Source organism: Emydura macquarii, unplaced genomic scaffold (assembly GCF_026122565.2).
Source record: "Emydura macquarii macquarii isolate MOO-44397 ecotype Brisbane River unplaced genomic scaffold, CSIRO-AGI_Emac_v2 contig_587, whole genome shotgun sequence".
NCBI lineage: Eukaryota > Metazoa > Chordata > Testudines > Chelidae > Emydura > Emydura macquarii.
In genome coordinates, this window is record NW_027130724.1 from 16,042,088 (window position 1) to 16,065,644 (window position 23,557).

General features: G+C 38.6%; 1 long non-coding RNA gene across 1 annotated transcript in view; it reads left to right on the top strand.

The window, feature by feature from the left end:
- LOC137148173 (uncharacterized) overlaps positions 1-15,959 on the top strand; it is a 39,532-nt gene extending 23,573 nt beyond the window's left edge. The window contains exons 2-3 of the long non-coding RNA XR_010918459.1: positions 14,229-14,318; positions 15,704-15,959. This is a non-coding gene — a long non-coding RNA (uncharacterized lncRNA). The remainder of the gene's footprint in view (positions 1-14,228; positions 14,319-15,703) is intronic.
- The last annotated feature ends 7,598 nt before the right edge of the window (positions 15,960-23,557 follow it).

A 23,557-nucleotide genomic window follows, 5' to 3' on the forward strand; every position in this document is an offset into this window, starting at 1 on the left:
AAGTCATTGCAAACAAAATACGATTTTGATCATATTACTAGCAGGCCCCATTACCCACAAGTGAATGGAGAGGCTGAGAGAGCTCTACAGACAGTGAAGAAAATCCTACAGCAGGAAGATCTATTCTTTGCTCTTCTGAGTTACAGAACAACATTCATACCAGCTACTGGATGTAGTCCAACACAATTGCTGATAGGAAGACAATTCAGAACTACTGTTCCAGCTTTGGAAAAGAACTTATCTGCAAAGTGGCCAGACATAAAGAAAGTAGCCAAATCAAATAAAAAGACTGAAAGAGCCTATGAACACTTTTACAACAGGCATCACTCAGTTAAAGAACTGGTCTAGAACCTAGTGTTCATGTCCATGTTCATGTCAAATTGGATGGAGAAAAAGGATGGACAACTCCATCTGTTGTAAAGAAAAGAATTCAGGGCCCAAATCATATGTGATCGAAACAGACAGAAGAGAATGCAGCAGAAACTATTGATATCTACAGTTTGTTTTGTTGATTGTTCTGTCTGAAAAACAAACTCTGGAAGAAATGGAATAAAAAGAAGACTCAAGAATTCCAGACCAACCACTGCCAATCGTTATGACTCATGGACAACCAGATGACCAAGTTGTTACATGTTCTGGTCTTGAAATTGAAAAACCAATACAATTCAGAGACACTTAGCAGACTGATATGTACTGAACTTCAAAGATTGTGTGATTGTAAATAGTAGGAAAATAGAACTTAAAGGACTTAATAGAACTTAAAGGAGAACTTAAATGTTAAACTCTATTATATTGTTCTGGCCACAAGAGAGCACTATGTGCACTAGACCTTATTTAAAGCTGACCTTAGTCATGCCTGGTGGAGCATTAAAGAATCTTATGATGACCACATCCAATGTGTATAAGTAAGCTCTGTTACCAGTCATATCTGGTATAGGCACAGGCCAATGGGAGCTAAGTTTCTAGAAATCAGTCCCTATATGTGTAGAGTGGACTGGATGAAAGTGAATTTTTGGGCTTTGTATCTGGAAGGTGGGGTCTCTTACAACAAAATGGTGAATAGGGAGGAATAATTTTTTTTCCATTCTACCTAGAGAGGTTGGATGGGAGAGGTTGGTTTTCCCACCTTATAGTTGATTTGTGAGGGGAGGAGGGACAACATTAGTTCTGCACTGCATATTTATTTATATTTCATATTTTTGTTTTGACCTGCTAAAGATGGCATTGCAATTAATAGGTGCCCATCCAGTGAATAGCATAAATGGACTATTTGTGAACAACCCACCAGCTGAAAATTCTTCAAAACCAGTCAGCAAATACTTACAAACATAAAAAATATATGTAGAAACCAGGAATGAAAAAAGAGGGAAGGGGCTAAATTAATTGGATAATTAAGTTGTAATGAATCATTTGACTCTGTCTAATCCTCATTCACTTGTTTGAGAGAGTAGGCATTTGAGTTCACTCAGTTTAGCTGGGGGTAACTTGTTATTGGATGGCTCCGGTATTTCAATATCAATCATCCTTTCTCTGTGTGCCTCATGATCATTTCCTTTGTGGAGTTAGAAGGTCTCAACAGTAACTTCCTGTGTGTCTGAGCATTGTTAACCTGTGGATCTAAAGGACATTGTACATCCAATTCAGAACAAGCAGGTCACATTTTGTGTGTCTTTCATATAACATATATGACTATATATGCTAATGGAAAAATCAGCATATGCACAAGAAGTGAAGGATATAGAGGAACCAAAATGTTGCATTAACTTAACTCTTTTTAGCACTTCATTGAATACATAAAACTGCTTTATATACCCTGAGTTCTTTACTGTTAAATGTTCAAAAATATGGCATGAGTACCTTACGTGTGTGTGAAGTTCACAGTCTCTCCTTCCTTATTCATTCTGATTCAATTTGAGTATTTAAAAAAAAAGAGAGAGATTATGGATCAGATCCTTAGCTGGTGTTAACTGGCAAGCTCCATCGACTTCGGTGGATCTATGTCAGTTTACACCAGCAGAGGTTCTGGCCGTATTTTACCAAATGGCAATTATGATAGAAATTGCATTTAAGGGACCACATGATACCCCTAAACATATTTTCCTGCTAAGAAATTCCATTCCACTGGGAAATGACAAAAGATTGTCTCCTTAACCCACTGATTTCCTGAGATCTGTGCAATTCTTGGCATAAAATTGGTTCTCCCATCTAGTACAGCAGCAGGAATGAAGAAACACAATTTATTTAGCTTAATAAAGAGAAAGTTAAGTTGTGGTTTGATTTGACTATAAGTATCTATGTGGGGAGAAGATTTCTGATAGTAGTGGACTCTTTAATCTAGTAGACAAAGGCATAACAAGATCCAATAGTTGGAAGTTGAAGCTAGACAAATTCAGAATAGAGATAAGGCACAAATGTTTAACAGCAAGGATAATTAACTACTGAAACAACTTACTTTAGGATTTGGTGGGTTTTCTGTGACTAGAAGTCTTTAAATTAAGACTGGACATCTTTCCAATAGATATGCTATAGCTCAAACAGAGGTTATGCGCTTGAGGCAGAATTGACTGCCTGAAATTCTATGACCTGTGTTAAGCAGGAAGTCAGACTATATAATTATAATAGTCCTTTCTGGCCGCAAAATCAATGAATCTATGACTCTTTCAGCAGCAGCCATTTGGAATTTGATGGTTGAAAAACATCTTTCATGAGCATTTATTGCTGGTCTGACCGCTACTGACTCCCAGATGCATTACTTATTAATCATACCAGATCCAAGATACACCAAAATTGTGAGACCTCAACATCTCTAAAAATGAGGACTCGGGGTGTCTAAAATTAGAAACATTCAAACTAATGCACCTGATATTTTGGATTTAATCTCTCTGTGCATCTGTTACTGCATGTAAAAATGGGAATTCTCATGCTTCCCAACCATTGTAAAGCACTTGAGATTGATGGATGAAAAGAGCTAGATAAGAACTGTATTGTATTTATTATTATTATTATTTTATTTTATTTTATTTATTTATTTATTTATTTATTATGGGTGGAGTTAACAAATCAACCAATGACTTCAGCAAAAAGCTTTGCTCATTCATCACCAAACTAAATTTCATATTGGTTGCAGTAGCATGAGATGTCTATTTGGGGTGTGATGTATTATGGAGGCATTGATAGCAACTCCATAGTTGCTCCAATAATGCACCACAACAGCTCAGCTACAGGGAGACACCACATTGTATCAGAGGAGATGTAGTTTGGCCAGGAGCATGGTCCATATGGGAAATGGAGGCATAAGAGATCCAGAACTACAGCTCCCATGAAGCACTGCAGTGACTCAGATTGTTAAAGAGATTAATTCTGACCCATAACAAAATGTTCCCTCATTTTGATTTTTCATCTTTTAAATTTTGTCCTGAATTGAGATGAGAAGTCAAATATCGAAACTTTTTGCAGAATTAAAACTTCAAAAATGTTTGGAAATTTTAGAAATGTAGAAACATTTGAGAGTTGATTAAAATAAAATATTTTGACATTCCCCAATGGAAATGTTTCCTTTTGAATCAGGTTGACATTAATCTCTGCATACATCTGAGCTGCAACAAAACCTATGGAGAGTTGTATTCCTGGGTATTCATGCCTCCATTTTCCCCTACCAGCCTTGCTCCCACCCAGACTACATCTTCAGTGATGTGTTAGCCAATGGATGAGATGGGCCAAAGCCTGAAGCAACATTCAGTGAGCCAGGGAGAGAGGAAACAAGGAGAATATACTAATTTTTGAGAGAGAATTAAAAATTAAATGCAAATAGTTTGGCTTACCAATGATTAAGGCAGCGATATGAGAACAATGTATAAATATAGGTCAGTGGTATAAACACCAAAAAGAGAGACAGAGTTTTAGCAAGGCCCAAGAAGATATAACTTGTGATAAAACTGGGTACAATAACATTGAAGTTAAATAGAAAGACACATCTCTTAACAGCCTGTACTATTGGACAGTGGGCCTTTCTCCCTAAAGACAAGGGATGGGTCATTTGAAAATCCACTGGAGAAAGCACAGATAACTACATAAAAGAGAACAATCCTTCACTGTTAGGGAAAAAGGGAAGGTGACCAAGGCTTCTTCCTAACCTCACCATTACAATTCATGCCTGTATTTAGCCTTTAAGAATAGGATTAGGACATGTTGGATGGGCAGTGTGGGGAAGATGGGAGTGCTGCTGCCCCATGTAGCTGGTTTGTGAGTAAACACAGGAGTAGTTTCCAGCTTCATACCTTTGTGAATGAACTAAAAATCCCTTAAAATAACAAAGAAGGAATACTGATCTGTTTGCACTCATGTAACATTAATACCCTGGTGAACAGATTTATTCCTGTATCCATTACTGAGAGGGATTTCATTATATACTGTATGCAGTAGAGGAACATATATAGAGAAAGCATGTTAAAATATGTAGTACTAAAATATATATTCATTTAGCAGGGAGTTTTGGGGGTGTATATTTTTAAAATAGAATTTACAATTTCACCCTCGGTTAGTTTCATTTGCCTAACAGGTGTATTCGGGTTTCATTTAACAGGTTTTCACTGTATAGCCTTGATTTGCAATGACTGGAGTATAGGAAAGATTTTAGCAGTTCTTTTCTCACAGTTTAAGGGGTATTTTTTTTATGGATGTTCCTTTCATTGATACCCTTTTCATGAGTTCTGTTCACATAACAAGACTAGTAGCTTAAGTGCTCAAGCTACATAAATTGTTTATTTACCACAGTCAACTTCTGCTTTCGGTTATATGAGTACAACTACCACTGATGGGAATAGCAGTTGCACCTTAGCAGACTTGTGTCTATGTGCTATTCTATGTGGCCACGATTCAGCAAAACACATAAGCATGTACTTATGTCCATTCTATTCAGCAAAGCACTTAAGCATGTGCTTAACTTTGAACACATGCTTAAGTCCCAGTGAACTCAGTGGAACTTAAATCTATAGTCAAGCATTTTGTTGAATCAGGGCCTAGATAGCCCTTCAAGTAATTGGGTGACTTTTCTGATCGATGCTAAAGATTTATAGAACACAAAGTACCCACAGTAAACTTCAGACTGGCTTTTGAAGATTCAAATTACAAGGTCATGTTTATAAATAGAAAACTGAGAAGATTTCAAACTTACAGTTCTACACTCATAATTAATTTTGTGTTTCCACCTTCCCTTATATAAAAGTGTTAGGTCACATATATATAGCCAAACCCATTGGCTGAATATAAATGTCAATACCTTTTGCATCCTATATATATATATATGGACTTTCAAAAAGTGGAGAGACAACTACTCAGAGGAAATTTATTTTATACTTCCCAATTAGCTAGGTAATTTAGCATGTTTAAAGAGTCATGATGAAAATAATGTCTAGAGCTGACCAAAAAAACAGAAATTCTGTCCTGTGGGGAATTCCAATCTTTCAACATTTGTTTTCATCTTTAATGAAGATAAAAAGTCAAAACATCAAACTTCTTCACAGAATGAAAAATTCAGAAAAATTTCAATTGAAAAATGTTAAAATGTTTAATTTTGACATTTCTGATTGAAATAAAACTTTTGGACATTCCTGAACTGAAATGTTTTGAGCTGACATTAATTTCTGTGTCAGCTTCTGTGCAATGCATGGGAGTTGTAATTCTGGGTCCTCTGCCACTATTCTCCCCTGGGACCTTGCTCTTAGACTACACAGGTAGCCTGAGAGAGGTGATAAATTAGAGCATCTCTTTGTTCATTTTGGCCTGTGCAATCATTCAGAATCCAGACAGCACAAAGGTAATTTAAAGTCCTAGACTCTCCCCTAGAGATTCCCTAGAATCTCCCCCTAAATGTCCTTTCATTACATATATACTGAACTGTTTCTCAACAAACGGAAACAGTAAAAACAACAAAAAGCTTTTATTTTATTCTGGTATTTTGCAATTGGATATGATTTCAAGCCATAAATTTAACTGACTTTGGTAAATAGGAGTTTTAATAGGATTTCCCAGGAGTCTAGTCTGAACTCTGTATAAAAGCATTATTTATTACACTAGAATATTTATAACACCAAACAAAGAAATTTAAATGGATGATGGTTGAATTTCTTATAACGTGAAATTGTCACAAATTGTTCTTAGTGTTGTTGAATATATCATAATTGTTTAAAAAATGTATTGACTTTACAGTGAAAAATTAAAATGGGAAATATTTCTGTCTTGGCTGTATTTAGGGATAAATAAAATGGGAGAGAATTTAAATGGCTTTCTGATTTGGGATATGTCTATCTTCAAAGCCCTCACAAGAGTAGGACAGAACTATTCAGACTATTGGCAGTATTGCCACCATTAGGGGACAATATTCAGTTCTTAGGGGATTCTAATAGCTTCCAGAGCAATAGACAAACTTTGAACAGTACACCACCTTCAGGCCCTGATTCTGAGCTGTGCCTGTCAATGGGCACAGCCTGATGGAGAAGAAGATCAAAGGAGGTTCTGTGCCACTTTAGCACCTGTAGCTGCCTCTTGAGTCCCTGGCTTGAGGTAGAGCAAACCGGGGATGATCTGACATACATCTATCTGAAACAGCCTCCACGGTTCTGGAGCCCAGAATATCTGAAGCATAGGCATCGTGGTCACATACCCTCCTCTTGCCTTGCCTCTCATCCTCATCCTCCCTTAAGACATCTCCTTTCAACCCCAGGCCCACCCTGCAACTGGGGGCTGCCCAAGAGGAATTTCTGGGTGGGAAAATCCAGGTGCTTTCTGGCCCCTGGATACAACAGGAAACTTAAAGGGGCCAGGTGAGGGGCCCCAGCACAGAGCGAGAACAGGTGCAGTCAACTTTTCTCGGCAGGACCAAGCCAACATTACACTGAGATGAGGCAGCAGCTGTGGTACCATAGGCTCTTATATTTTACAGTTCTAGGGAATCTGCTACAGGAATGATCAGTTCTGAAAATCTATAGGTGACAGTTCTGTATATTAAAGTGAGATACAGGTGGCTAAGTGAGGTTTTCCTCAGTGCCATGTGATATGCAGTGTGTTCCATAATTACCTATATGCTCACCGACAGCTGGCTTGTAGAATTTCCTGTTAATACATATTGCTGAAAAAAATTGCAGTTTGCCACCTCCTATCTTTCTCTGCTGCACCAGTTTTTGTAATCTTGTGATAGGCCATGATTCAAAATACATTTGCTGCAAATTGCCAGTACATTATCTGGAAAAGATATCAGTAACATTCCCCAGAGGTGATCACAGAATTCTCTTTCCAACCCCTTAGTGCCAGAAGTCCACACTGCTGAGTGCTGCTGCATTGTACTTTCAAAGGTACAGTCTGAAAATCTTGTCCCGTGTTCCCAAAACAAGGGAATCATTTCTTCCTGGAAGGCCCAATTTCTTAAATTCCCTGGTTTAAATATATCTACTGATTTATCCCCACCATAGGAAACCTTTCCACTTAGTCTGTTTATAGCCTGCTTGTTAAGACTCCTGTTACACATGCAAAGTGGCTATAATTGCATGTAAGCAGTAGATAACTTATTAGTAATTCCATTGTAATTACACAGATGAAACATGTGCAAAGATTATTTGGTTACATTTTTAGAATTAGATTAGTCTAATTATGGGCTAGCCAGGTGGCCTTGTGGCACCAACACCATCCACTGGCATGTGGGGATTCAAACTCAAGTCTTGAGCTCATCTGTTGTTTGCTATATGGAGGCAGCACATCTCCCTGCAGAGAAGGGGAGAATGCTGTGTTAGCCTTGTCTGCGTGGGGAATTTCCTAACTATAGCAGAATAACTATTCCACCCTAACTATGTGGTACAACTATCGCATGTGGACACTCTATTCTGGAATAAAAGTGATTCCAAAGCAGAGTAATTATAATAACATCACTTTGATTCTGAAATACACTGTCCCCACTGGGGAATTATATCAGAATAGCTAAATTATACTGGAATAGCTATAGCAGAATGGTTATTCTGCTAGAACTATGCCAGGAAATTTCATCTGGGCAGATAAAGCCTTACTCTCCAGTTATAACAATCTCCTTTGGCCTAGTCACAGAGTGATGATGACAGGCTCTAGAGGCCATTGTATTCAGTCCACCTCGGCTGGAAGCTAATTTGCTGCAAAGTAGAGACTTTAGATTTATTGGGAGGGGGGGACATAGATGATGAAAACAGGGGATCCTGGAAGAATGGGATTTCATCTATCCCTTGCAAATACCTAGATTTTGTTCCATTAGATTTGGAGTTGCCTTTTGCTCTAGCATGTCATCCTCATGAGTGTATAAACTGTGCAATAACACAATAGTATAAGCAATATTTAGCTTCTCTATATTACCTGTAGATTTCAAAGCACCTTGCAAGGTATCTGATATTTTGCAGGTGGGGAAATTCAGGCCTTGAAAGGGAAAGCAAGTAAACCAAATTCTTCCAAAGGTCAGAGTTGTGATTAGAGCTCAGGTCTCTGGGGTCACAGTACAGTGCCCTATCCACAGAACCCTGCTCCTTCTCTTGTGCAACATAAATGTATGAAGTATTAAAATTACAAGGGCATGCTAACATATCTTCACCAAATGAGTGAAATTTAAGGACATATCAAAATAAATCCATGTCAAATAGGGTTTGACAGCCATTGTACAAGCAAAAAAGGATTTTATGATACCACATAGCCAGGAAAATCAAATGCTAACCTCCCAGAGACAGCACTGAAATCCTTCAGAGATTCTGACTGCACCTGTGTCTATATCTCAGAACAAAGACAGGAAAAATAATTTACCTGTGAACTTCTTTATGCTTTAGTAACCCTCATGTTAATCAGGTATTAACTCCCTGGAATAGGAGTGTGGTTACTTATTGAAAATCATTCTAATCTCTTGTTTCTGTGCTTTCAAGGGGCAGAGAATAGTAAAGACTTTATAACCAGATGCATATTCTGGAGCGATGTTGATGTTACTGATTAGCCTGCCTATTGTGTCTGGCTAACAGAGTTTACAGAGATTCAAATACCAGTTATCCTGTAGTTACTGGTACCATTTGCTATATGTGTTTTTAGAAAAAAAATCCTTACTGCTGGCAAAATCATTTGTGATAATGTTTTTGCTTGTGCATTATGACCCTGCTGGAGGCCTCAGGGTCCTGCTACACCCGTCCCAGAAAAAGAGCAGTAGAGAAGTCCTCTGAGTGGCCTACAGAGGCTGCAGGAAAACAGCCAGTTGGGGAGAGACTGTAAGAGGCTAATCAGTCAGAGGGTTGCAGGCTAATATAAAAGGAGCTGCAGTGCAGCCAAGAGGCAGTTGCTGCTGGGAACCTGAGGAGTGAAGAGGGTGCTCCTAGTGGGGGGAAGGACTGCATCACCATGGACAACTCAGGGCTGGCAGGGACCACGGGAGCAAGATAGAGTTCCTGGCTAGCTATGGGGCCTGAACATAGAATAGCCTTGAGATAAGGGTGAAGCATTGGTGAATGCTGGGGTCACATGGAAGTGGCCCAGGAAACTGAAAGCAGTTTCGTTAAAGGGACGTAGCGGTGTGTGGCTGCTATACTTAGGGTTCCTGGGCTGGAACCTGGAGTAGTGGACAGGCCCAAATCCACCTCATAGGCCATTGGGGAAGTGGCCTATAATTGGACATGGATAAACCCCCAGAAGGGGATCTGAAATATTAAGAGCCAGACGAGACCAGAGTGAGTGAAGACGCTCCAGGGAGGAAGTGCTGAAGGTATGGCCCCCCCACCAGGGCTAGAGCACTTAAAGACTTTGTTGGACTAACACCCTGAAAGGGGTCTGTTTGAGTTGTGTTCCATGCAGACTGTGTGTGACTCAACCACAGAGATGAGTCATTAGAAACCGCCAGAGAAACTGCCAGAAAGGGTCACCACAGACTGAAAGAGATACAGATACATACCCAAACCAGGGGGTGCTCGTGAGAGGTGTGTGCCACCCCGTTACATACACACTTATAAAACACTAGAGACAGACATTTTTTTCATCCTTAGATCATATAATTTGTCAAAGTAATGGGCAGTGACCATAAGCAGCAAAGAGTCTCTTTCAAAAACTACTCATATAGTCATGGAATGATGCTAAATAATTTAATTCCTTGAAGCTCTACTCTATGGAGTAAGAAAACTGTATGGCTTGTGGTTAACTAGATAATTATACAAAGGGTCCTGGCAATAACTAAATAAATGTATTGATTACCCCCTCTGTGAAGCCTCCTTTTATGCTGCGTCCAATTCAAGCACCTCTGCAGATCTTGCAGAAGTGCTTTCAGTATGTCACAGAGTGAAAGGCTGTCTTAGGTAAGTAGATCCAATGTCATCGGGGGTTTATAGTTCAATATAAAGCCTTAAACTCTGCCTGAGAAACCCACAGGCAGCCAATGCAGATCCTGGAGCACTGAGTGAAGATGTTTGTGGTGAGACACTCTGAATACCCACATTCTGCACTAGCTTTAGCTTGCATATGGATTTAAATTTGTAGCCCCAAGTATGCATATTATAGTAGATTGTCTTGAGAGCATGGATTACAGTGGGGAGGGGAGTTTAAAAACATGGCGTGACATCCTGGCTGCCATTGAAGTCAATAGAAGTTTTGCCATTGACTTTAATGGAACCAAGATTTTACTCATAGGTGGCAAAGCTTTCATGGCTGTTGTTCATATAGTATTTTTTTCTGTCAAAAAATACAAGACCTCAGTCTTCAGGGCTATTAAGCTGCAACTTTCCTCAGCACTGAAGTCACTTTTAAAGGAAAAAACAAAACAAGGGTTTTGATAGGAGGGAGGGTATTAAAGAGCAGAAACTGTGTCCTTTTGTGCAGATTTATCTTCCAGAGTCTTGGGGTGTTCTTCTTTAGTCTGCCTTGGAGATAATTCTTTAATGTGGCTGCAAACAGGAGTCCCCATTGTGTACACATTCCCCAGCAGCTTGTTCTGTGTCTCAAACCACCAAAATGTTTGTTGTCAAGTGACTTTTATTCTGGTCTTTAACAAACAACTAGAGTTAAGTATCTGCTCTCACACTATTTAAGATACTTGGCCCCTGATACCATCACGTGCATGCATGTGTGCGTGTCTCTCTTTCTCTCTCTCTCTCTCCCTGGATGGATCTAACAGGCATCTTTTTTATGTGCCATTACACGCACATGTCTTGAAGGACATCTTGGTCTAGTGACTAGGATTCATTCTAAATCATATCTCTAATGTGCTTTGAAATTTGTTCAAAATTGCAGACCATCCCCTTCAGAATTATCCAGCTACAAACATATATTTCAAGATCTTTCTTTACACTGACATGTTTACATACACTGTTTACATTTTAATAGCACAGTAAATTCAATATGACATAAGTTGTCCATGTCATTGGCTGATCAATCTGTTCTCTGTACATCCATTTCAGGCGGTATTTTCTCAGAGAACACAGAGGTTCATTATAATATGTTCATAAGTGGAGCTATACTTCCCAGAGTTTGTGACATATCAGGGGTACAGTCCAGTCTAGTGAGAGGCTGTGTCACCCTGCCTTACAACCTTGGGTGCCTTACAATGCCTTGCTGTAGTTACTCCCAACTGAAGCGTTCACAAATTGCCTTCCAGCATGCAAGCCACACCTTGAGTGTGTGTGTGTAACTGCAATCTACTAGCTACTCCCTGGCTCTCACCAGCCTTAGTTATATTGCAGGATGACCCCAACACACGTTTAGTCCTGGTTCTTTCCCCAGAAATATATGTTCGGTACTGCCCAGCCTTCTTCTGGACAGTACAAATATATTTACTCCGTTTTTCCTTTAAAGAAATAATATGCCAGTTTATTACCTTAAATAGTTGCCCAGACGCTTCAGTCTGAACACAGTGAATTAGATAAAACAGTAAAACAGGTTTATTAACTATAAAGAGAGATTTTAAATGAGTACAAGAAATGAGACATGAAAATCAGAAATTGTTACAAGAAAAATAAGGATAAAATCCTCAATAGTGCCTAACTTAACAAACTATATTAGGTTCAAGCAAGATTTCTCACCACATGCTTCCAGGAAGGTTACTGACCAAACTCTTCAGGTCAGGACCCTCCCCCAGGGTCCAATGGCTGTCTCCTTTTGTCTTTACCGGTGTGGAGAATGAGGTGAACAGAAGGAAAGAGGGATGTCAACTCCTTCTTTTTATAGTCCTGCCCCTCCTTTGAGTAGCATTTCTGTGTGGAAGCAAGGCGGCAGGCAGTCGGTGTGGAAGGGAACTCCATGCTGTTTCTTTGCTAAGATGTAGATTTTTGCCCCTGCACCCTTTCCTGTCAAAGAATGGCCACTTATCAGGTAATGGTCCATCAGCCTTGTTTACACTTGACTGATGCATCAGCTTGCCCTTTGTCTCTGAGGAACTAGTTTCAGATTTATCTGGAAAACATACTTTTAGAGATAATCTCAGTATATGCTTATAACTTCACAAATAACACTGCTATGTGCATTTTTAAGGATATTATTGATCAGCAAATTATGAGTTTTTAAATACCTTACAAGATACACCTTGTACAACATTGTTATAATAGTAAGTAGAGTGTGGACACTGGTATATTCTGTCACAGAGCTATAGCTAAATAATGAGAGCCAATAGTCTTTACTTAGTGGCTTTTGTTTCTCAAGAATGCATTTTAAATATAAACCATTCAGTTATTTAACTGGGTGTTTCATTTTCATTCCAGTTTTCTTTTTGGTCTGTCAATTGTATGGATGTTCAGGAATGCTCTTTTTGTGTTTTGATAATCTGTGATCTGGCATTTCTCTTCCTAGAGGACCATTCTTTATTTCTCTAAGGAAATGAGCCATTTTAGTGCTGGGTAATCTGTTTAGTTTTGTGAATTTTTGCTATGCTAGTATACAGCACTTTCTGCAGCTATTGCTCAAATATTGTTTTTTTTTCTCATATGACTGGTTTCAATTAAATGGCTTTCAGTGCAGTACAGCTATATGTCTTCATAGCAAAGAACTGGATGATCTCTATGAAGAAGATGCTATTAATAAAAGACAACCCTTCAATATGTTCGTCTGTTTCTCCATGCTGTATCCCAACTGATGAGATCATCTGGGCTTTCTGGGGCTAACAGTTCCCAGATTTATATATGATTATAGTATAAGAACTGAGTTTAAAAACATATATCCAAACTCCTAGTTTAAAAAAAGCTGTTAAACTAGTATGCAGTACTTAAAGTGCCTGGAAAAGATGGGGCTAAATTGTTTAAAATAGGGTAAAGTAATTTGCACTAAATTTCAAAGGTAAAAATGATAAAAAAGATAAGTGAATCTGATATTTCATCTTTACATAATAAATGATTGATTTATTAAAGCATGGCAGTCAGTGTCCCTGTTTGTGCCATCTCACATGAGAGATGATTCTCCTTTATACCTCTTTCTTGCAGGTATTCTTTCTTAGATTATTATTAATATTAGTATTCATAGACTAATAAATATTAAAGTCAGAAGGGATTTTTATAACATCTAGTCTGATCTTCTGTAACACAGGCCATAGAATTCCACCCAGTTACCCCTATATTAAGCCCAATAATTTATTTGGCCAAAGCATATCTTCCAGAAAGGCATACAGTCTTGATCTGAAGACAGCAGGAGATGGAGAATCCACCATTACCCTTGGTAGTTTGTTCCAATTGTTAATGACCCTCACACTTATTTTAAAAATAGTTGTACCTGATTCCTAATTTGAATTTGTCTAGCTTCAGTTTACAACCATTGCTTCTTGTTATGACTTTCGCTGATCGATTAAATATTCCTTTAGTACCTGGCATTTTTTTTCTGATTGTATTTATACACTAATCAAGTCACCTCTCAATCTTTTCTTTTACAAACAAAACAAATTGAACTCTTTTATTCTCTCTCTGTAAGGCATTTTCTCCAGCTTTGAATCATTTTTGTGACTTCTTTCTGTGCGCTCTCTAAAATTTAAAGGTCCCATGATTTTTGTTGTATCCCTTTAGTTACCCTGGGAGTAGAGCTCAGTCACTTCACTGCCATAAATGAAGGCCCATACTCCAAGGCCACCAGGCTTGCTGTATGCACCCTATTTGAACAAACGACAAAGGACTGAAGTTGAGTTCAAACTGACCCATTAGGCCAGATTATTCCAATGAGGCACAGGTTCATTGATACAAGGTTCATTGTTGCTGAAATTCCTTTTTCTCCCTCCCTGGCAGTTGTAGCAGACGTGTGAATCAACATTTTCATCATATTTTAGAAAATGACAGATATATTTTTTCAACACTGTTGGATCAAAGATTTAAAAGGTAAGTTGGCATGTCTAACACTGAACTGTAGTAAGACAGACAACGAGCCTTTATAATTGCTCCTGTGTATAGCTAAGCTGTATTACTCTGACTGAATACTTAAAATGGCTGGGGAGTTGGATTGCTGACCTGCTAGAGACACATTCTTGGAATGTTAGACAGATAGAGTGGAGTGCCCTGAGATACTATCCTCTAGAGAAGGCGGGACTAGATAGGTTTTTTCTAGCACATTTTAAGAATAAAGAGGGGTCAGTGTTGTTTTGATATTTGAAGATTATGAAGTTGAAACAAAGAACATAAAAACTTATAACGTGGAACATAAAACAACCTACTCGCAGAACTACTGGTAGAAGCAAAATTAACTGTGAAGAGAGAAAGGTGCAGAGCTTTGAGGCAAGTCAACAACAGTTGTTTTCCTCCAGTGCTGCCTACTCTACCAGAAAACTTCACATAGGAACAGCTCAAAGTATATAGATAGAAAGAAAGGTACATATGGTGATGCGTCACACTTATAGTAAGGGTAAACCAATACAGATTTGGCATTCATATCCCCTATGGCCTGACAAATTTATGGATCTTCCTACTGCCATGGAAGTGAAAGACAGGAGCCCAACAAGCAAGGAATAGGGTTTATTTACTGTACCTGAAAAATTGTATTAGGCCCTGGTTCAGGAAAGCATTTAACTACAAGTTTAAATTTAATGTCACAACTAGTCCCATTGACTGATTACTAACTTTAAGGAACTGCTCATATGCTTCGCTGGACCAGAGTCTTAGGGAAGAGCTTTTTGGAGGAAATAAAGAAAGGGGCAGCAATCAGGAATGAAGATAGTTTGTTTTAAATTTTTTATCAATATATAACCAAAGTAACCAAATCTTAGCTATGCTAAAAGGTATTCACAATCACATACACATTGATGTCACCGTCTTTGTGACAATTCTGTCTAAAGTCCCTTCATCAAATCTGTTTCTGAAAAGGTCTTCTCCAAAGCTGATATGTTTCTTAAAGGAAGTTCCAGACCCTCCAAATAATCAGCCTCTTTCACTGGCTGATAGGTTAATCATCACTAGTAATAAATTATCAATTATTCACATCATAAATGTGCACGAGGCTTTACAATATAGAGGAAGATGGATTCTCTGACCCAAGGAGCTTACAGCAAAACAAGAGTCAACAGCCAAATGAGGTCACCAAGGAATTCTGCCACAGATGTTCTTAAGGGTTAGTAAAAGCATTTTCATGATGATGATAAAATACAAGAGTTGACAATGACAATAGGGCTGGTAGAAAATGTTCCATCAAAACTGTTTTTCAGTAGAAAATTGGGTTTTTAACAAAACACATTTCTTTTGCAACAAAGTGTCTGATTTTGATTTCTTGTCAGAAAACTGAACTGATTCAGGTATGCCACCGCATTGCCTCGTGGGAGCTGTACTCCAGTTGTTGACAGCTGTCAGTCATCTGGCTGAAAAGTGCATATAAGAACCGTGGCTTCTACATACAAGAATACACACTTCCCTACCTTCCTTTTTTAAACGTAGGCTCATTTGGTGGAACTTTTCTTGTCCATCAAAATGTCTAATTAAGTGTTTGTTTACACCAAGTTTTTCTTTTAATGTGAAATTAATAAACAACATTTTAAAACAGTTACGTCAGATCTTACACTACATGGAATAGATTGGATTCTAGCTCATAAATTAAACTAAAACTCCTTAATGCTTGTCATGCGGGCTGGAAAGGGGGGGCCCCTGAGGTGTATTCAGGAGCTCTGATTACTCCTTTCTACACCAGTCTCGCGTTGGGGGTGTCATGCGGGCTGGCTTGAGTGGGGGGGCATTTAATATATTGGGTGACATCAGTATGGCAGAATCATCATAATCTATGTGGGATATGCCATGTCAGGTACTGTTAGGAAGGTTATAATGTGCTAAGTAAGATAATAATACTTGTGTTCATGTGTGATATTTGAAATGGAAGTTATAGATGTATTTGAGATGTCTGTATTTCAAACTGCTCTGCCTGGGCAACACCCCAGATAGGAAGGCTGCAGAACAATGGCCTGCTTAATGGCCCATTAAGGCATTCCCAGGTGCAAGGGGCCCTGAGGGAGAGGCCAGCATCACCACTGAGTCACCATAACCTGCTGACATGACTCTGGACTCCATTGCAGGCAGCCTACCTGATGAAGCATCAGGACTGTCCCATGTGACTATGGACCCCAGGCACACCGGAGGAGTCACCAGGATTGGCCCATGTAACTATGGACTCCATTTTGAGTCTGGTGACTGCCCACAGGCCGCATGGCTGGGGGAGGGGGTTTATAAGATCAAACCACAGGATCCATCTTTGTCTTTGCTCCTGTCCAGTCTGCAGACATACACCTATCTCTGGAACAATTCATCTTGCAACTGAACCGAAGGACTCAGACCCATCCAGGTACTGGATGTGAACCAGAGAGAACTACACAAACCTGCAAATCCACATTTCTTCTAGAAACCTGATGTAAATGGACTTTTAATCATTTGTATATCTGTGATTTACTTTAACCCTTTAACATTTCTCTCATGGTTTATTTCTTTCTTTTTACAATAAACCTTTAGTTTAGACACTAAAGGATTGGCTGCCAGCGTGGTATTTTGGGTAAGATCCAAACTTATATTGAACTGGTGCTGTGGCTGACCCTTTGGGGTCAGAGGGAACCTTTCTAGCAAAGAGCAGAGAGTTTGAGTAACTGGTCTCTTTGCTGGACCTGGTGCTGATTTGGGAGCCTGGAGCTGAAATGCAGTGAAGGGGGCTGTGGGCATTCGTGGACTGGCTTCTTGATATCCAGTGAGGGGTAATCAGAAGCAGTTCGTGGCTGGTTGGGAAGCCGGGCTTCAGTGTCACCCACCAGCGTGAGGAGAATCTGCTCTCCTTTTGCAGCCTGCCCTGACCTTGGCATTATCAGTTGGCTACCCTGGGCACGGGTCGTATCACAATGCTGACTCATAACTTATTTTTTAGTCCTGTCATCTTCATTTTCAGGGGAAGGAGGAAAAAGCTAGAAAGAGCTGAGAGAATTCATTAGACTGATTCTATTCCTACCTTTCAGAAAGAACCCTGTCTGGTACTGACAGATTGCAATTTCTCACCCCGGCTGTTCAATGTGCATGAGAAGTCACAGAGATAGTGATTTGGGTACCATTAGTAGACATAATAATGCCTAGCACTGATACATGAGTGACACACACATCTCAATGTCATGCTTTCATCACACCCAATAGGGGTGGTGTCCATACATCCTTAATGTCTTGGCTTGAATGTCGTAGGCTGGCTGGCCCTTTAAGGGGAGTTGGACTCAGCCTTCCCTGTGTCATAGTAGTTATCCCCCAGCTAATCTTGATCATGTGTCTTAATTACCATTAATAATTCCAGCTATGAGACAGTGAGGGAGATGACCTGAGAGAGGAGCAAGGGGAGTTCCCTCTCTGGGATAGCCCTGGTGAAGGCAGGCTGAAAAGAACTACAGGGAGTAAGGCAAGCTCCTGTGTGAGGCCCTGAGATAGCTCCTGTAAGAAGCAGGGAGGTCTCTGGGAAAAGCTGCCAGAGTACCTACAGGGAGGGAGGCAGTGGGTAAGACTGCTGGGAAGAAGGGCCTAGAAGGAAAACATCCTGGCGATGGGGCTCAGCCTAAGGCTCAAAGAAAGAACTGTGCAGTGCTCAGGCGCAAGGGTGTAGAGCAAGGAACTTCAGCTTAACCCAAGAGGGGCAAAAGGATCATTTGTTTTGTCATTTATTTGGATTCTTTAGTTGGACTTTTTTATTATCTTGTTAAATGTGACGTGGCCAGAGGGCTAGGCCGCAGAAGACTTAAAAAGAGGCAGGCCATCATGGGGGCCAAAGAAGCGGCCACCAGGGGGTGCCAGTGAAGAAACCCATAACATCATGACTGACACCAGGCAGTACAACAGCGAACCACTTACACTGAAGTACCAGCTTGGATAAAAATGATCTTTTAGAGGCTCCATTCAGATAAAACAGAGGTGATGTTAGTTAGTTGGTGTAAGCATCCAGAGAGTATGAGAGGATTAGCGCTGGGTGAAATGTTTTGCATGAAACTTTTCACTGAAAGATGCAGATTCAGGCTGACCAAAACATTCTGCGAATTTGTGTCAATTTCAGCAAAAAACAAAAAAAGAAAATAATTTGGAAATGTCAAAATGAACTATTTTGACATTATCAAAGCTAAACATTTTTATTTTTCAGGCTAGATTCACAAGGGGATTTAGGCATCATTCACAAAACAACAGGAAGAAGAGGCAGTGATGATAGACTCCTTATACGCAATAGGTTAGTATTTAGAGCACTCACCTGGGAATAGGAGGCCCAAGTTTGAATCCCACTCTGGAACAGAGACTGGAATATAGATCTCTCCTCTCCAGGGTAAATGCCCTAATCACCCGGCTATAGGGTATTCGGGGCAGGGCAAAGTGGGCTAGATTGTGGCAGAATGGCATACGGGCACTTTCGCTGCATGGAGGATGCCATTTGGTAGAGCAAAATTGCATCCTCCGCACAGCATGGCACGGTGTGTGGTCACATTGGTGTGGGGCATTCCAGTAGATGCCCATTCAGGACTATACCATTGGCAGAGGGACTCTCAGTCTCTCCTGTTGATGCTTCTCCCCTTTGTATAAATAATTAAATAGTTATTGGAGCAGGAACTAGAACTTGGGTGTGTCCCTCCTCCCAGGTGAGTGCCCTAACCACTGGGTTTCATTCTCACTTTCTCTGGCTCAGCGACTATTCTCTGTGAGTCTAACCCTTCATTCCCTTGGCTTTAATTGAAATTCCAAAACAAAATGTTTCATTCAGTCCAAACTTTTTTTTTTCTCCACTGATTTTTCAGAACTGCCAACAAACCGAAAGATCAGTTATTCACCCAGCTCTAGACAGGATTGATATGTGCTCCTGATAGTAAGGACTATAACAATGAGGTTCAAAAACTTGGGTTACTTCTGAATCCCGATTTGCTGCTGGAGTTCTGAGTGGTTTAGGGCTTGTTTACATTACAATATTATATGTCTTTAACTAAGTGATACTACCCCCTCTCTCTTCCCAGTGTGGATTCAGTTACAGTGCTATAAAAACATGGCTTATTCTGGTATGGCAAGGTGAATAACTATACTGGTATAAGAGATGGAAAGGGCAATAAATATACCTATATAATGCACATTTTTATTGATATAACTACACCCACACTATAACTCTATGGGCGAAACATCACACCCTAACCAATATAGTTATACCAGTACAACTTTCAGGACTTAAGCAACACGGGCTGCCTTTTCAGAAAATGGCTCTTGGTGAATTAATTTCATTGGCATAAAGTGAAAATGTGCAGAGCTTGAACTAAATTTATTTGTCGACTTGAATTTCTTAGATGGGTTGTAACCTCTTGTCACATGAAGGCAGATATTCAGGGCTTATAATATGGAAATCTCAAATACTTTGCAGCTGGCACATTTCTAATTCATTTGTGTGTTGAAAATGTGGGGCTTGAGCCTGTATTCAGTTAGTTACGGATCATTCCTTTAGTACAGGAAATGGTTTGTATTACTCCACTGGCCACTGATTTGCATGATGTATTTATTTTTCAATTCAGGAACGTTAGACTGGGGTCAAGGAGAGTATCACTATATGATCAAAAGAGCTTTTTAAATTGTATTAATCTTTTGGTTCAAGAGAGCCGTATTTCATTTTCCAGAAACAGCTTAAAATTTGCAACTTCTTTAGTAAAAGGAATAAAGCCTAGATAGATTTAAAATATGACACTAGCATTTTGTAGTATTGTAATACTAATGGTTTGAATGCTTTGCTGTGCATATTACTGGTAAGATACTAGCTTTACTGCTTCTGTCATCTGTTACCTTAAAATTTAAAATCATTGTTTTATTTTTGAGACAAAGCTATTATAAACTTATATAATATTACATTTTTAATCCACAGTTCTTTGGATGATACCAAAGCTAGGCTGTTAGCACTTTCTTTGGCTCAAATGCTGTTTTCTCAAAGCATATATTAATGTGTCCGCTTATTCAAGGTCACTGTCAAACTAAGAAGCGTAATTATAGGCTGCATGGAAACTCTTGATAAGAAAATAGAAAAAAATATATCAGCAAAATCAAAGAATCACCTGAAGTTCATTCTAAATTAGCACTGAAGTATAGCTAGCAAAATACTTTAATTATTTCTGGAGGTTAAAAAAATATATAGCATGTATATTTATTTATACCTAAGATAACTGATAGACGAGTGATTACTAGATTAAGAAAACATGACTACAGATTTAATTGGTCAAAGATTACCTCTGCACATGAAGGCTAGATATTTTAGTTAGTCTTCACATCATCAAAGCCTTTTGTATTCCTACATGAAGATGATTGCAGAAACCCCATTAAAGAATGTAATATAAGATGGATGTATAAAACAGAAGTATACCATTATATTTATCTGCTTTTAATGTGAGTTTTGTTGCAATTGAAACATTTTGGAGGAATTTCAAAAAGAATTTCTACAGGAAGTAGTGGAAACATTTCATTTTAACAATGTCAAAGCATGTCAATTAATTTCTTTGTTATGATAAAATATTTTAATATATTTATATATTATTGTGTACAAGTAAAAATAAATTGAAACATTAAAGTCAAAATGAAACATGTTGACACTATCAAAATGGGATTTTCATTTTGTGGGAAATTTTGGCTTTACATTCAGCTTTGGATATATTGATTGATTTTTTTAAATGTCAGAATTTCCCACAGAACAGAAATTCCAGTTCACAACCAGCTCTATGGTTTTTGTTTGTTTTCCAGTTTGTTAGTTTGTTTTATTTTGTCTAATTTGTAGAGCTGGTTTAAAAAAAAATTCAAGATTTGAAATTTCAGTGAAAAGTTTATCTACTATCCTAGCCTTTTAGTAAATGAAATATGTTGATATCAAATGCTGTTGAAATGGTTAACATTTTCAATAAAAATGTCATGAAAAATGGGTTTGTTTACAACTTTATGAAATTTTTAACACCTGAAGTTTTTTATTTGCTCTGTGCCCAATAAAGACAAGCATCTTGAAAAAATGGTATGGCGTTTAGGAAGAAATAGTTGAATTCAAGTTTGATGTGAAAATAAATGAAAGCTAGAGCTCCTGAACTAAGATTTTTAACTTATTGGCAAAATTGACCTCCCTAATTAACGACAGAAGAAATTGTGACATGTGATTATCATTTTACGCTGCTCACATAAGAGAAACATGTAAAGTGACATACCACATTCAATGGATCAGAAGCGTTCATCTATGAAAATCAGGAGACTCAAGCAGGCAGATGTATCTGAACTTCAGTGTAGGTTAAGAGGTTCAAGGACATTGGTTAGTTAACCATTATTGATTCTCTGCATTGTCCCCCTTCAGTAAATGTTGTTAGGCTCATCTGACAGGTTTAAATGAGAATATTATGGGAGAAAAAAAACCTCAATGAAATCTATCTCATCCCCGCTCAGAAACATTTCCAGGATTCAGGTAATTGCATTTCTCACTGCTTCACCAATTTTGCTTTTTGCTTTGATGCTCATATCACAGAATGGATTTGGAACAGGTAACCACTTTCTAGCTAATGCAGTTTAGTTAATACTTAGCACACAAATCCCATGTAATTTCTAGGCACAGTTCCCTGTGTTTTCATATGCAAAAGCTATAAGTTTAGGAGTTCTTGTGCTGGAGAGTGATTACTCTCTGGTAATCTTCAGTTTCTTTTTGGCTAACTTTTTATCACTTCTAAATATTTACCACCTGACTATTATAAAGCTTGCTTACTGGCTTGGAAAGGTCAGCTGTGACTGCTAGGAGACTGTTGTCTAGTATATCCTGATAAAAGGGAGAGCAGCCTGCACAACATGACAGCCCATTGATCTTCAGTTGCAGGCAACAAAATGTTTCTGGAATGATAAGTGTCTTCATAAGCAATTTATTTCAACTATTTTCTATGCTAGCCAACAATACCATGTACCATTGACAATGAGCAACATGGAGGTTCATAAGTACATAGCATGTTTTAAAAGGAAGTTCTCTGGCCTAACATACATGTTTTTTAAAATTAATCCATCTAAACATCCTAGTACTGTAGCTGTCCCCAATCCTGACATTACATTTGAAAACAAAACAAAGCCAGGTGGTATCGTACTGCTCATAACATAATATTCACAGCTGGCAGTTGACCTGAAACCTAGTATACTGTGGAGCTATACACTAGAAAGTATTGAGCAATATAGTGTGCAAAGACCATGTTAATAGGTTCAATAAACAAAAACTGCATTTAGATATTAAGCTATTTTATTAATAAGGCAAACTAACATTTTTATTTGACATTTATTTTAACATCTGAAGCTGGAGGGTTTTTTTTAAGGAATGGTAATTTATTTTGGTTTTCTTTTCTTTTTTGTTGCAATAGAGGACAGTTGCCATAGGCTGATTTGGTAGATCAATTTCAAAGATCACCAGATATCAAACCAATCAGTTGCGAGGGGGCTACTGAGAGCCAGCTATTGCAAAATAAGCTATGGTTTAGTGATAACAAACTTGAAAATACAACTGACCCCTAAAATCATGAGCCTGATTCTGTTCTCAGTTAAACTGGCACAAATGTGGTATAACTCTAGCGACTCCAATGGAGTTAGGGCAGTGTAAAACCTATTTAAGTGAGACTAGAATTGAGTCCTAGAGTATTACCTTTTTTTTTTTTTTTTTAACAAGACTAATAAATTTCTGGCAAACCTGGGCTATGTTTTAACTGAACCTGGGCTCATTTCTGCATTCAGGTGGAAACTGTTAAATTAGTTGGCCTCTGCATGATTTTTCTATCCCAAACTGTGGGTAAAACTTGGTAGCTATGGCTGATTTTCAATTGGTTCAGCATTAGAGCTTAAGAAGTTGGATTTAAATTCACACTTCTTACACTGGCAAAATTAGGCTACAAAACGTTTGAGAGAGGCTTTCTTGTGGTGTGTTTTATTTTACAAACATTTTGAGTACCTTTATAGATTTATTGTATTACTGATTTGTTAATGCTGTCTTTTTGCAGTTTTAGTTTGCACCAGTAAATGTCTTGCTTTAACATCTCAGCCATACAAAGTTGGCCATCTATCTAAAATAAAATTTGCTAGCAAGATTTCTGAATTCTTCCTGTACCATCAGCTGTCACATAGTG